At 48.0% G+C, this 15,394-nt stretch overlaps 4 non-coding genes across 4 annotated transcripts; all 4 read right to left on the bottom strand.

Moving 5' to 3' along the window:
- Positions 1 to 6,642: 6,642 nt before the first annotated feature.
- On the bottom strand, positions 6,643 to 6,867 carry LOC115467400. The gene has a single exon (XR_003941698.1). It is a non-coding gene; the product is annotated as a small nucleolar RNA U3 (small nucleolar RNA).
- Positions 6,868 to 7,595: 728 nt separating this feature from the next.
- Positions 7,596 to 7,667, bottom strand: TRNAC-GCA. Its single transcript has one exon. It is a non-coding gene; the product is annotated as a tRNA-Cys (tRNA).
- Positions 7,668 to 13,377: 5,710 nt separating this feature from the next.
- LOC115467395 lies at positions 13,378 to 13,594 on the bottom strand. Its single transcript, XR_003941693.1, has one exon. It is a non-coding gene; the product is annotated as a small nucleolar RNA U3 (small nucleolar RNA).
- A 732-nt stretch (positions 13,595 to 14,326) lies between these two features.
- On the bottom strand, positions 14,327 to 14,398 carry TRNAC-GCA. Its single transcript has one exon. It is a non-coding gene; the product is annotated as a tRNA-Cys (tRNA).
- Between the last annotated feature and the right edge of the window lie 996 nt (positions 14,399 to 15,394).

Below are 15,394 nucleotides of genomic sequence, written 5' to 3'. Positions count from 1 at the left end.
ACAATGTATAATCAAAGTACACGATCCAAGAACTAATAGAAAACAATATTAAGTGAATAAAATGCTCAGAAATAAATCAGTGTCCCAAAGTGATGTTTAAACCACATCCAGGCACCCTTATCACAATCATCGCATTAAAATCTGAGTCCATTCAAAAGCATATGGCAATAAACCAGACACTTGGCTTGCATCAGATGTATCACAGATGAGATGAGAGGGTGTCCGTGTAATAAAGAGACTGCCACAACAAGGATCCAAGTTTGGCCGTAAACAGTGGCTTCATCAGGGCGTCTTAAAAGACGGGCCAGATAACTCCACCAGACTCCATCTTGGAAGTAACCATCAAAACAACTAGACACGAATTCGAGCCTCGTTGATGCATGTCTGTCATGCAGCATTTATAAGGCAAGGATGGAGTTCTGGATAGGTCCTGGTTTTGCCCAACAGCAAGTATAAATCTATAGCTTAATTTTGTTAGCTAAGTCAGTGGAAAAATATAAATTACATATATATGCGTGCCCTGGCATAAAACTAAGATTGACTCATAGAGAACCTGAAACACACAGGTCAGAAATCCACAGCCACTCCCAGCATGCCATCTCTACTCACCTCTCTCCGTACAAATGACTGACACAAAAGAGGAGGCAGCAGTTTCCCGGATGTAGTAAGTGTCAGAGCAGAGTGAACGCTTCCGGGTTACAAGCTCCCTTCTACCGGAAGAAAGGGTTTCCGTGGTGACCGCTTGAGCATGTGCAAATCTGGTTACTTGAACGGTGCTGCATCAGTTAAGGGCCACAAAAATGGACTGCCAGGACCTCGGGCGGCACACAGGCTGTGTATTGGAGACCACTGGCATATTATGTTACCATTAATATTATAACAATTAGTGCTGTTGATTAATCCCAATTAACTAACACGATTAACCCCAAAATTTTAATGGTGATTATAATTAACAGCACTAATGTGATGCTAATGATCCAGTTCCATATTCAGCCTGGGACAGTCAGCATTTTTTTATTAAACACTAATCGCTGTGGGCTGAATTGAGAATTCACTGCCCTTCTGAAGCGCCCTCCCCCAGAGCATCCACCTCCCAAAGAGCACCCCCCCACAACGGCATCTAACCATCTCATGAAGCCCTTCCAAGAGCATTGCCCCTTCTGAAGACCCCCTCCCCAAGAGCATCCACCTCCCAAGGACTATCTTAATGATGTCCAGGTGGTCTCGGTTAGGGTGGGCAAGAGCAATCCCCAGTTGCTCCCACCCATGAAAGATCCAGGTTCATAATGGAAGCTTTGAAATCTAGTGGTAATCTTGCTAGAGGTTGCAGCCACCATTTTGAACCCAGAGCCAGCACAAACAGGAGTGACTGGGGATCATTCGTGCCTACCATACCCTAGACTACCAGTGCATCCCCTTAGGGTAGGCCCAGGAGAATCTACAAGGGGTATGCAGTCTTCAAGAGGAAGGGACTTTGGGAGGGGTAGATGCTCTGGGAAAGGGGGCTTCAGGGGTGATCATAAAAACTAACTCCTCTTCCTACCCCTCCCCCCCCCCCCCCCCCCCCCCCCCCGATATTCACTCCACAACCTAGCTACCTGGTTAGATAATTAGGTAAAATTAGGACAGCAAAAAAAGCTCTCTTAACTTTACCCGGTTAGCGGGCTGAATATCCCCACTATCTGGTTAACTGTGATATTATATTGTCCAGGACCTCAATTAAAATTTTGATTAACTGTGATCAAAATTATTAATTGGGTAATTAATCATGATAAAATTTTTCAGTCATACAGCAACTATATTAACAATGTTTTGAATTTTATCAGTATTAAGGCTGCTAGCATGTATACTGTGACTAATGATGAATACTTTATTTACAGAAACCGTCAATATCTTCAAGAACTCATAAAGTTATTACAGGTCGACCAACCATCCTTCCTCCCCTTGGATCTTCAACCAATCCTTAAGGAGCACAGCTTCTGGGCTGTACAGTGACATGATGAACTTATATTAACCATTTAATGAAATGAAGTTCAAAGACCATGGAAATAGTTTGCAAAGATTGTGTCACACCTTCTAGAACTTAAGAAAGTCTTTCTTCACCTAACTTACTTTAAAGTTTGGGTAAAATGATTTTGAGGAGATGAGATAGTAAAGAATGAAAGAAGAAACAGAAATAGCAGGGCCCTTTTACTAGGCCGTGCAGGTAGTGTGTGCCAAATCGACCCTACCGCAGGGGTAGGGTGGGCGCCCTGCAGTAGTTTCAAAGTTGGTGTGTGCAATTTCCCGCAGTAGAAAATAATTGGACATCCATCTTTTGTTTTGATAATACGGTCAGGGACATCCAAATCCTTAAATTTGGTCGTCCCTAGACTTGGTCGTTTCTGATTTTCGGCGATAATGGAAACCAAGAACATCCATCTCAGAAACGACCAAATGCAAGCCATTTGGTCATGGGAGCAGCCAGCATTTCTAGTGCACTGGTCCCCCTAAAATGCCAGGACACCAACCGGGCACCCCAGGGGGCACTGCAGTGGACTTCATAAATTGCTCCCAGGAACATAGCTGCCTTACCTTGTGTGTTGAGCCCCCCAAAACCCACTACCCCCAACTGTACACCACTACAATAGCCCTTAATAGGTGAAGGGAGGCACCTAGATGTGGGTACAGTGAGTTTGTGGTGGGTTTTGGAGGACTCGCTGTTTCCTCCACAAATGTAACAGGTAGGGGGGATGGGCTTGGGTCCACCTGCCTGAAGTGCATTGCAGTACCCACTAAAACTGCTCCAGGGACCTGCATACTGCTGTGATGGACCTGAGTATGAAATCTGAGGCTGGCAGGACATATTTTTAAAGATGTTTTTTGAGGGTAGGAGGGGGTTAGTGACCACTGGGGGAGTAAGGGGAGGTTATCCCCGATTCCCTCCGGTGGTCATCTGGTCATTTCAGGCACCTTTTTGTGCCTTGGTCATAAGAAAAGCACGACCAGGTAAAGTCATCCAAGTGCTCGTCAGAACATCCTTGTTTTTTTTGATTATGGGTGAAGGACGTCCAAGTGTTAGGCATGCCCAAGTCCCGCCTTCGCTACGCCTCTGACATGCCCCCGTGAACTTTGGCCGACCCTGCGAAAGAAAGCAGTTGGGGACGTCCAAAATCGGCTTTCGATTATACCGATTTTGACGACCCTGGGAGAAGGACGTCCATCTTCCAATTTATGTCGAATGATGGGCGTCCTTCTCTTTTGAAAATGAGCCCAAAAGTCTTTTATTCTGTATAACCACAATACATAGCAAATTTACTATCTACTGCCCTTCATGCTCAAGATCTCAAAATCAGTATCACTTAGTCATACCTTCATTAGCTAAAGCAGTACTAGACTCTACACGCGAGTCTGCATTTTTTAAAATTTGCCTCCAGCCTTGTGGAACTCTCTCCCAGCTCATCTTAATCTGGAGACCTATATATAAAAATTTAAGAAAGATATAAAGACACATTATTTTACATTAGCCTTTAGGCTTTTAGATAGATTACACCTCCAAACTCTTTTCAGTCTTGGTTAGGTTAAATGATAATTTTTGCTGAACCAAAAAAACTGTAAATTGTTTCATTAGATATATTCTAAGAGATGATATATCAAATGCAACAAATAAATAAATACATCTATCTTATGCATATTCTTTACTGATATCCTGAAAATCTGACCTTTCAGCCCTTAAAGATTGAACTTTTGCACCCCTTAAATGTAGGTGCCTGCCAGTCTTTCCTCTTATGTTCCCCATGATAAAGACAAGAGCAAGCTGCTATGGACAGAGTGTACCCACCTGACAGTTGTGTGCCTATCCAGGACAGTAGGTTAGTCCAGGTCCTCAGCAGTACAACATAAAACGTGATTATTTCCTACATGGAACCTTCTATACCCCCATTCTCTAGGCCTATCAGGTGAGGCCTGCTTCCTCGTCCTTGGAATCTTACTTCCCATGGGATATCAGTACTTATAATACCAGACCAGGCACTTCTAGGCCTTGATGATCCTCAGGTGGTCTCTTGAGGTGTGTGTGTGTGGAGAGGGGGAACAATGGAAGATTAAGGAGCACTTTTACTAAATCTTAGTGCATGCTAATAGAATTAGTGTGTGCAAAATGTTAAGAAGCTCATTTTATACCAATAGGCTTATTAGCATTTAGTGAACAATAATTCTGTTAGCACACACCAAGCTTTAGTAAAAGGGCTCCTAAATAATTTGCACAAGGAGCAGCAGTGGGATTTGAACCCTGGCTTCCCGTGAAGTGCTTTAACTACTGAACTCTTCCAGCACTCCAAATGCTATGATCACTATTTAGCTTTAATTTGGTCACTGTGCTGGCTCAGTATTGACATCTAAATGTCTTTGCTTGCTAGTATCAATGTCAGTAGTAAGGTTCACCAGCATTTGCCAAAGCTAATTTGCATAATTGATTTTGACAGGTGTCACACTCACTTCTGGGTTATCAGCCAATCAGAATCAAGGATCCGCCTAAGCCTTGCCCACTTTTCACCTATGCCTCGCGCAGTCACTGCCCCTGAACCATCCTGCCATAAGGGAAACGTGACCATGTTGGACTATTTTAATAAAGTTTGCTCTTCATTTACAAAAGATATTGGCAGAGGAAATGAAGTGTGGGGAGAGGGAGGGGGCCGTTCAGTATTTCAACATGTACCCATGAAAGGAGAAGTGAGAGGGGAACTGTACAAGTTGGCAGCGTATTTTGCATTCTTATTGCAGAAGATCTGTGTAACAAAAAAAAAAGAAGATATTAGCAGAGGGAATGGAGGGGGATTGCTGCATGCTGTTCTTAAATGCAGATGGAATTCTGTAAAGCAGAAATCCCGTGCCCTTGCGTGCTTGAAAAAAAAATAGCTAGTCTGAAGGTTGGAATGTCCTTTTGTTCCTGAGAGAAAACAGTTTAAGAGCTGTGAAACAAAAGTAAAAAGAACCTGACTGAGCATGCTCACTGCCTGTAGGGTTTGTGCAAAGTGTGCATACTCCTCTGAGGTTGTAGGGGGGCAGTGTCTGACAATGGACATCACTTTCTGTCATGTGACTCATCCAATATGGTGGCCAGTAATGTAAAACAGGAAGTACCCCATGGGCACCACTATTTTGGTTTTCTGCATCTCATAGTAGCCACCTTGTTAAAAACAAGGTCTGGTCTGGTAAAGTTAGGACATCACTTCCTGTAACATCACAACAATGGGTAGGATGTTGGGTAGGGCTATGACCTCACTTCCCATGATGTCATCAAAAGGGGTGAGGTGGAAGGGGCAGAGATTGGGAAGAGTGAGCATGACTTGAGCAGATAGGCGGGGCTAAGGCAGAGCATCTTCTGAATGGCTGGCAAACCAGAAGTGGGCACGGCACCTGTTAAAACCAATTATGCAAATTAGGTTTGACAAAATCTTGTGAACCTTACTGCTCCTGTCTATTTTTACATGTGAAAACAGCATTCAAGGTAAAAATTACTTGTCCACCATTTTCATATACAAAAACATTTCTTGTAAATAAACATTGTGCAAAGTGTTGAAGTGCAGGAAAATGTTACTTAAATGCGTGTATGAGGAAGGAGATGTATGCATGACTACCGCTAGGGATGCCATAATTTTCAAAGCTGGAGTTGACAGGGCAGGAGATGAAAAGGGACGGCTCCAGCCCCATCTCACTACACATCAGTGGTAAAGAGGAGTTATGGAGAGATCCTAAGATGGGGAAGTAGGGGAAGGTATTGGGTTGTAGGTGGGGTTTTCACCATGGAGAGGGATCAGGAATGTTGGATATGGGAGGATCAGGGATTGGAGGGGGGATGATAACAGGATTGGACTGGCATATCCCCTATTTGGGTCCCAGCTGATATTCAGCCAGAAAACATTTAAGTATTTTATTCAGATCCTGGCTGAATATTGTCCAAGACCCACATAAAGAAGAACAGCATACTGCCCGGACATGGCCCAGCATTGAATATCAAGGCCAGGCTTGTCCAACCTATGGCCCAAGAGCCAGAATCTGGCCAACTAAGTGCTTTTCTTCTGGCCCTCAGAAGCTTGGCAATTCTTGTGATGCTTACAGTGGGATTCCTGCTTCCCCACTACAACTCAGCTCTCTTAAGCTTGAGCCATTTGGTGCTGAAAGTTCGAGTTGGTCTTGTGGTTTCAAGGTTTGTGAAACCAACCCAAACGTCCAACATCAAATGGTTCAAGCTTACAGAGAGCAATGGTGGGGAAGCAGGAATCCCACTGTTTCTTCTGCAGCTGAAGCTAGGTGAGCGTAAAGAGACTGGGGGAAGACTGGGGGAGAGGCAGTACATCAGAGAGAGAACAGGTGAATGCTGGGAAGAGGACAGTGCTTCGCTGTATTTTGCCCCTATTTGACAAAACATGCAGCAAAATATGACGGTGCGTGTTTTGGCCCTCCAAATGTTACAAAATATAAAATATGGCCCCCGATAGAAAAAGGTTGGATAAGCCTGATCAAGGCCTAATTCTGCCCACAGCAGTCAGCTGAATATTGACCATTTGCTTGTTTAAATTCTTGTTCTTTCTTTAGCATTATTTGAAAACTAGTAAAAAAGGCCTGTTTCTGAAAGAAATGAAACAGGCGCTAGCAAGGTTTTCCTCAGAGTGTGTATGTTTGAGAGAGAGAGAGAGAGTGTGTGAAAGTGACTGTGTGAGAGAGCAAGAGAGTGAATGTGTGAGTGCTCTGAAAGCAAGCTTGTAAGACAGGTTCATGCTCAGAAGAGAAAACTGCAACTCATCATCGTGGATGGCAAGACCAAACACTTTCTAACACATTTCTCCAGTTACACACTATAGAAATGATTCCAGAAAGTATAGTCTTACCTTCAACCGGCAGCCTTATCTTCACTTTAAGCATCTAGCCACCTAGTACTTTCGCAGGAGAAAGTAGAAGAACATTTCTGATCCTTCGCACGTTCTATACGGAGCAAGGCTCGGGTGTTTCTGCACAAAAGCTTGACCGAGAGAATCTTCAGGGTCCACGTTTTGGTTTGGTAAGCTTTACAATGTCCAAATTATTCAGTCAGTTGTCTAAAAAAACCACACCTCACTTTTACATATGGAGACCTGGCAGCCAATGCAATTAAAGTACTAAAAGATTTCCCAAAAAGAAGACCTGTATTCCGACACCATTAGAGGTGTACCAGCTGCAGCCCTTCCCACCACAAAACTGTAGCTGACTGGGGCCATCCTTTGATTTTTAGTAACAGTATCTAGATATCATCAAAGACTAGCATAGAAAGGAGGCATCTTTGAATACCAGCAACGATGTTTCTGCAGAAAAGCGTTATGAGGAGAAACAGATTGAGTGGACACAAGCATTTTTCTTTCTATTGCAAATAATTAAGATATAATCGCTATTAGCCTCCTCCTTAACTGTTCACTGCTTTCATATAGACAAGGATTGCACAGATTTACATATGATGTAGAAGGCCATTTTTAGAAATCATTGATATTGGAATGGATTGAGGAGGCCTATGTCTTAAAGGTTGATCCTTAAGGGTGTTGGTTCCTAAGAATCTATGGATAAAAGATTTCTCTCTGCATGTAAGGGGGCACCTAGATTTGAACCAAGGACCTCTTAATCTGCAGTCAAATGCTCTACCACTGAGCTATGCCCCCAACTGCTTACTAATGGTTGCATGAACTGAGCCCAATATCACTCAGGACAACGTAGAGCACACACATAGCGCTAGCTGGAAGTCTCCTCATGTCACAGGTGCACAATTTGCATCTAGAGGCCAAGGTTGTGGGTTTGAATCCCAGCACAGCCAATTAGGGAGGAATGGGGAAAAAGCCTGCACTAGTCTACTTTTTTTTTAAACTTTTTCTACGTCTTGGTTTTTGTTTCCCTTTACTTTTATTGATATTTCTTACTTTCTTTCAACTTTGGACCTGTTAACTACAGGGAAAAACATTAAACCTTGGAGCTGGGACCCGTTCTCCACCAAGCCCCCCCCCCCCCACCCCATCTTCCCCCCCTTCACCGTAATACCTCTCTTGAAACCATTGTTGGGAAAACTTAGGCCGCAGCTTACTTTATTAACAATTCAAATTAGTTAACTTGTACAACTTATCATCCCCCCCTCACCCGAGCTACGTGGGTCCGGCCATGCTATAAGCCTGGACCCCCCCCCCCCCCATCCGCCGATCGCCCTGTCAGCAAATCGGCACTCTCGTCTAAGCCCCGCCCTCGCAGCAGGGGCCGACTCTGTGTGGACCTCCACACTTGTCTCCCGGGTCACCCGACCCGCCTTCCATGCTCCGGCTCAGCCCCCCCATGAGCCATGTCTTTTGTAGCTCGGGTTTTCGTTCTTTATTTTTGCCACAAGAGGAGGGTCTTGCACCTGCAAGACTCTCCTCTCCCCCCAAAGAAGCTGCGGCCTACCTCATTGTTGACCCCAAATGAACTCTAAACACTCTTGTATGTCCAACAAAAACAAATCAAGTCCCACATCAGACAAATGGACTCGATCCCTGGCAAATAGCCCCGCACACGATGTATCCACCCAATCGTGCTTTATTTGATACCCCCCCCCCCCCTGGCTGTAACCCAAAGACCCACCTGCCGATTTATCTTGCTTAGCCCGCGCCGCCATTTGCGGGCTGGCAGGCAAGCAGGCCTGGGTATTATATCTGACCAAACCAGTTTGGTATCCGGATACCACATCATGACCAGGCGCAAGTCATCCTTCACCATGTCGATCAGTCGCTTGCCTGTCAAACTATCCACATCGTTGCCTCCCAAATGAATTAGCAATATCCGCTGAGATCGCTGTCTTCCTCGCACCCGATACAGCAAGGACACCAGCTGTCTCCACCTCATTCCGCGCTCGCCCCACCACGATATTCGGAGGCCCCGCGTCGCCATTCCCAGATGGAGTCCACCCAGGCGCCTGGCTGCCCGAGCACCGGCCCAATGCACAAAGGAATGTCCCACAATCCATACAGCTTCTGCGACTCCTCCATCTACAAGGGGAAGCAACCAACACAAAGAGTCCCCACTCCGTGTCAACTGACAGCAGGTCAGAGAACCTCACCCCCCCGTCGCCCCGCGCCCCTACGCACCACCCTTACCCCTTTTATGTGGGCCTAATATACCCCCGATATGCCCCCGACGCCCAACGTCCTATGCGACGAATATCGGCCGCTCCAAGCCCAGCCTGATGTGCACTGGTCGCCGTTCCTATCCGGAACGAATGGGTACCAAACTGCCGAGGATCTTCCCCCACCGCCGTAAGACTCTGGCGCAATACTGCCGCAAATTGGTACCTTGTCAAGACCTGCCCGTCCGCGTGCACCAACAAGGATGACGGCCCCGCTGGCCGTACCTCGAGGTACGCCGCCACCAATGCTACCGGACAATAGTCAACGCCCGGCACCCCGCTCAACACGATTGTACTGCCCACTCCTCTCTGATCCGTTTTTGACCGCAGCAATCTGATACGTAACTGCCCGTCTTGAATGGATGCATTCTCCCGTAATAGACCTGAACACTCCGTCACCGACCGGCGTCTTTCAACTAACTCCCCCACTCGGAACGCCCCATAGAATGCCAGCGCATAAGCCGCGCGAAAAAGCCTCGCTTCAAAATCCGACCGCACCACCTGGAACACCGCGTGTAACACGCGCACTAATAACCCATGTGTAATTGGCCGCCTTGTGTCCCCCACCGGTGGCACGACCCTCCCCCATCCCTTCAATGCGCTCCCCACCAGAAACTGCGATTCAGGAACCCCCCACCCATATGCCTTACTGAAAAAATAAAAACCCGCTAAATGCCTTCGGACCGCACTGCGCGAAGTACCCGACCCTCGGGCACTCGCAACATAAGCTGCTAACAATTCATCAGATGCCCGCCCATCCTCCCAACCCTGGCTGTGTAGGAAACCAGTCACTTTGTCGAAGCCACATACGTATGCTGTCCATGTAGCTGGGGCAACTGAAGACTTCAACAACTGCCACACCTCGGGTCTCCGAGTCGCCAAAGTTGTTCCGGCATTCGCTGCCCTTCCTGATCCGCCCCCGGCGCTAATGTTCTGAACGTCTGCAATTGAAAACGGGACAGCGCATCAGCTATCCGGTTATCCACTCCTGGAACATGCCTCGCCCGCAAATGAACATTTAGTCGCAAACAGCGCAGCACTAATTCCCTCATTAACGAGTTAACTAATAAACAACGCGCCGACTGCTTATTCACCACCTCCACTACCCCTAGATTGTCACACCAGACTACAACGCTTTTGTTCCATAGTCGCTCTGGCCACAACTCGCAGACTACTACAAATGGAAACAACTCCAGAAATGTGATATTTTTTGTAATCCCAGACGCGACCCACCAACCCGGCCATGGGGCCGCGCACCACGCACCCGCACAGTACACTCCGAAACCATGACCCCCCGCTGCATCTGTAAACAGTTCCAAATCCACATGCGCCACGACTGGACTCTGTAAAACCAACGTGCCATTGAACTCAGCAAGGAATTCCAACCACATACGCAAGTCTCTGCGCACCCCCGCGGACAAACGGATGTGGTGATGCGGCTGTGACACTTGGGCCGTTGCCGCCCCCAGGCGCCTCAAAAAGGCGCGTCCCATCGGAAGCACCCGACAGGCAAAATTCAGGCTTCCCACCAACGACTGAATGGCCTCGAGCGTGGCCTTTTTTGCATGCAACACCCCTATGATCTGCTCCTCTAGCTGCTCGACTTTCCCTTGCGGTAACCGCGTCACCATTTGTTCCGTGTCAATCTCAATCCCCAGAAATGTGAGGACTGAAGTTGGGCCCTCTGTCTTGTCCGTGGCCAAGGGAATTCCGAACTCCGCAGCCACTGCCATAAAGGCAGCCAGCAACTGGCCACACGCCCCCCCGTCCGCTGCTCCTATAAACAGGAAATCGTCTAAATAATGGACCAGTGTGTCCAACCCTGCCTTCTGAGCTGTCACCCAATGGACGAAGGAACTAAAGCGCTCGAAATATGCACAAGACACTGAACACCCCATTGGCATACAGCGGTCGTAGTAGAAGGCCCCCTCGAAATGGAAACCGAGCAAAGGGAATGCCGTCGGGTGCACCGGCAGTAAACGAAAGGCCGCCTCAATATCAACCTTCGCCAGCTGGGCGCCCTCTCCGCACTGTCGAACCAATCGCACCGCGCAATCAAATGAAGTGTATTGGACCGAACAGCAATCTTTTGGGATACCCGCGTTCACCGACTTGCCCTCCAGATACGAGAGGTTATGTATGAGGCGAAACTTCCCAGGCACTTTCTTAGGGATCACTGCTAGCGGGGAAATCATGAATGGGGAAAAGGGGGGGTTCTGAAACGGCCCCGCAATTCTCCCTAAACTCAGCTCCTCATCCAGCTTTTGCCGTACCACCTCCTTCAATTTCGTTACGGACGCCGAATTCTGCACCCAATTGGACTCTACCCTCCCCTGATAAGGAATCCGAAACCCCTCCCGAAAACCACCCTCCAGCAATTGAGCCGCTGACCGCACCGGATATCGATGGAGCCATGGCAGCTTCGCATCGACTTGCACCGGCGTGGGGGCCCGACCCGCCCACTTACTTGGCAAGGGTTGTGCCCCCTGCTCCCTTCTTGGTACATTTAATGGACGGGTGCCCCTGCCCACACGTGGAACAGGCGTGCCTGAATTTGCAATCGGGGAATAGACATGCTGCTCTATTGAACCGCCAGCATACATCTGCTGTTGAAGCCGTCCCCGTCCCGCCAGCACCCCCCTCTCCTCTCCCCGCGACACGAAAGGGCCGACTACTCGAGGCCTGCTGAATACACCCCCTTCCCACTCCCCCGGCCACCGCGCCACGAGGGGCCATGTGCATTAGCCACAGGTTTATGTCCTGTGTCCCCCACGTCATGTGGAGGTTTTCTTCCATCTTATCTCTAAAGGCTTCGTCATAATTTAACCAAGCCCAACCCCCGAAACGCTGGAACGCATCTAAAACTGAATCTGCATACGCCAGTAATAAGCCATACTGGCCCTGGTCCCGCCGCCCCCATACACTAGCCAAACGTAAAAATGCCCGCATCCAATTAACTATTGTTTTCGCTACCTTACGCTCCTTATCGGCCTCTACTTTCTTACCTCGCTTTTTTCCGCGCCTAGGCTTCCTACCTTCCAACAACCGGAATAGGTCTATACACTTCCGGCGCCGAATTTTTTGGCATAACGCCCGCGGGACCTGTTCCCATAGTTCCGACAACGCCACTAGCGCCGGCGGCCCTCTCTCTCCTACCCCTGGCATCCCTGCTGCAACTCTCCCCGCCTCTTGTCTCTCAGGCCTAGAAGTGGAGGAAGAGGACGAAGAAGTCGTAGATGTGTCAGACGACGAGGACGAGGACCTATCCCTTTTCCCCTTCCCCTTACGCCTGCACCGCCCTCGCCTCCCCCGCTCTCCCCGTGCGCACTCACTGTTACCACATCCAGATGGCCCCGCCGTGGGGAGCGCTGGCCCATCTCCTGCTGCTGGGCCACTGCCCGCCGAGCATGCCGCCTGGTCCATGGTCACAGTATGCTCCGCTGGCCTCGCTCGTCCTCCCGTCTCGGTCTCCAGCTGTTCCACTCGTGTGGTCCCAAACTGGTCCGTCTCCTGTCCTGGGCGCCTCGGTGCTGGCACTCCAACCGCGTGGACCTCTCCTTGCACTTCCTCCGGACTCCTCCCGATAGAGTCACTAGCACAGAAGGACACCTCCGCTCCTCCAGTTTCTTCTCCTGACTCTCTTCCATCCGCCATGCTGGAGAATCAGGGCCCTGCACAAAAACGCCTCAAAAAAACGCCAAAAAACAGCCTCCGCGGATCACCAGCACCCTGGTATCCGACGTCTCCCTCCTCCCTTTATGTCCTCGCCCAGCCCCGCCCCCTTCCACCTTCCCAGCCAATCAGCAGCCTGCCCTGCCCCAGAACCAGAATGCATTCTTTGTTCTAGACAATCTGAGCTGCTGCTCTCCTGCATGACCCCTCTCCCTCCCAGCATGCCCATCGCTGGCTCGAACGGGCCCAGCCCGCGTTTAACTGGGCCCTTCGAGACCAGCTCTCGGGCCTCTCATTCTTCCCACACATTTAGAAGGATGCAAGGAACTGCTTGCAATTGAACAAAGCAGAGGGAAAGAAATGCTCCAATTTCTTGGCAACAAATCACAAGCGCATGGGAGTGGGTCAGTGAAATGGAAAAGATACCCTCCCAATCCCTGAAAAATGAAAGGGAAAACCAAACTCTGCCCTGACCTCTTATGTTCCACAAGCAACACAACAGAACTCAATCACTGTAAACTAGCTACAGAAATACAACTTTAATTCAAATATATGCCACTCAGCCTGCATCCTCTTCACCTTATCTCCTCTCAAGGAGATAAAGAGCACTCATCAAAGTCATACAGCAGTGCTCTGAAAGCAAGCTTGTAAGACAGGTTCATGCTCAGAAGAGAAAACTGCAACTCATCATCGTGGATGGCGAGACCAAACACTTTCTAACACATTTCTCCAGTTACACACTATAGAAATGATCCCAGAAAGTAAAGTCTTACCTTCAACCGGCAGCCTTATCTTCACTTTAAGCATCTAGCCACCTAGTACTTTCGCAGGAGAAAAGTAGAAGAACATTTCTGATCCTTCGCACGTTCTATACGGAGCAAGGCTCGGGTGTTTCTGCACAAAAGCTTGACCGAGAGAATCTTCAGGGTCCACGTTTTGGTTTGGTAAGCTTTACAATGTCCAAATTATTCAGTCAGTTGTTTAAAAAAAACACACCTCACTTTTACATATGGAGACCTGGCAGCCAATGCAATTAAAGTACTAAAAGGTTTCCCAAAAAGCAGAAGACCTGTATTCCGACACCATTAGAGATGTACCAGCTGCAGCCCTTCCCACCACAAAACTGTAGCTGACTGGGGCCATCCTTTGATTTTTAGTAACAGTATCTAGATATCATCAAAGACTAGCATAGAAAGGAGGCATCTTTGAATACCAGCAACGATGTTTCTGCAGAAAAGCGTTATGAGGAGAAACAGATTGAGTGGACACAAGCATTTTTCTTTCTATTGCAAATAATTAAGATATAATCGCTATTAGCCTCCTCCTTAACTGTTCACTGCTTTCATATAGACAAGGATTGCATAGATTTACATATGATGTAGATGGCCATTTTTAGAAATCATTGATATTGGAATGGATTAAGGAGGCCTATGTCTTAAAGGTTGATCCTTAAGGGCGTTGGTTCCTAAGAATCTATGGATAAAAGATTTCTCTCTGCATGTAAGGGGGCACCTGGATTTGAACGAAGGACCTCTTGATCTGCAGTCAAATGCTCTACCACTGAGCTATGCCCCCAACTGCTTAGTAATGCTTGCATGAACTGAGCCCAATATCACTCAGGACAACGTAGAGCACACACATAGCGCTAGCCGGAAGTCTCCTCATGTCACAGCTGCACAATTTGCATCTAGAGGCCAAGGTTGTGGGTTTGAATCCCAGCACAGCCAATCAGGGAGGAATGGGGAAAAAGCCTGCACTAGTCTACTTTTTTTTTTTTTTTAACTTTTTCTACGTCTTGGTTTTTGTTTCCCTTTACTTTTATTGATATTTCTTACTTTCTTTCAACTTTGGACCTGTTAACTACAGGGAAAAACATTAAAGTACTAAAAGGTTTCCCAAAAAGCAGAAGACCTGTATTCCGACACCATTAGAGATGTACCAGCTGCAGCCCTTCCCACCACAAAACTGTAGCTGACTGGGGCCATCCTTTGATTTTTAGTAACAGTATCTAGATATCATCAAAGACTAGCATAGAAAGGAGGCATCTTTGAATACCAGCAACGATGTTTCTGCAGAAAAGCGTTATGAGGAGAATGAAAGGCCCGAGAGCTTGTCTCGACGGGCCCAGTTAAACGAGGGCTGGGCCCGTTCGAGAAGGCTCTGAGGGCAGTGGGGTGAAGAGCATGTGGTTATGGGGGGGGGGTGGGGGGTTATGTTCGGCTGATGAGCACGTGGGCAGCTGGGATTGGTCAGATCAACAGAAGCTGACAGCACAGAAGCAACACAGGCAGCTGATTGGAGGATAGGTTGCTGGGGGGCGGGGCTGTGGGAAGGGAAGAGGGGCTCTGCTTCCTCCGAGGCTCAGGGTGTTGTCTGATCCTCGGAGGCAGTTTTGCAAAGGAGCTGTGCAGCTTTTCAAGAATGATTGAGGCTTTAAGAGATAGAAAACTTACAGACTAACAGCTGCAGTGGCTTGGAGGAAAGGTTCCTGCCTTCACAGAGAGGTTAGAAACTTTGTTGGATCGAGTCCAACTTCAGGAGGTCAAAAGGACAAAGTTCCCAGGCAGGCAG

Source organism: Microcaecilia unicolor, chromosome 3 (assembly GCF_901765095.1).
Source record: "Microcaecilia unicolor chromosome 3, aMicUni1.1, whole genome shotgun sequence".
Lineage (NCBI taxonomy): Eukaryota > Metazoa > Chordata > Amphibia > Gymnophiona > Siphonopidae > Microcaecilia > Microcaecilia unicolor.
This window is presented reverse-complemented; position numbering and strand designations above follow the sequence as displayed.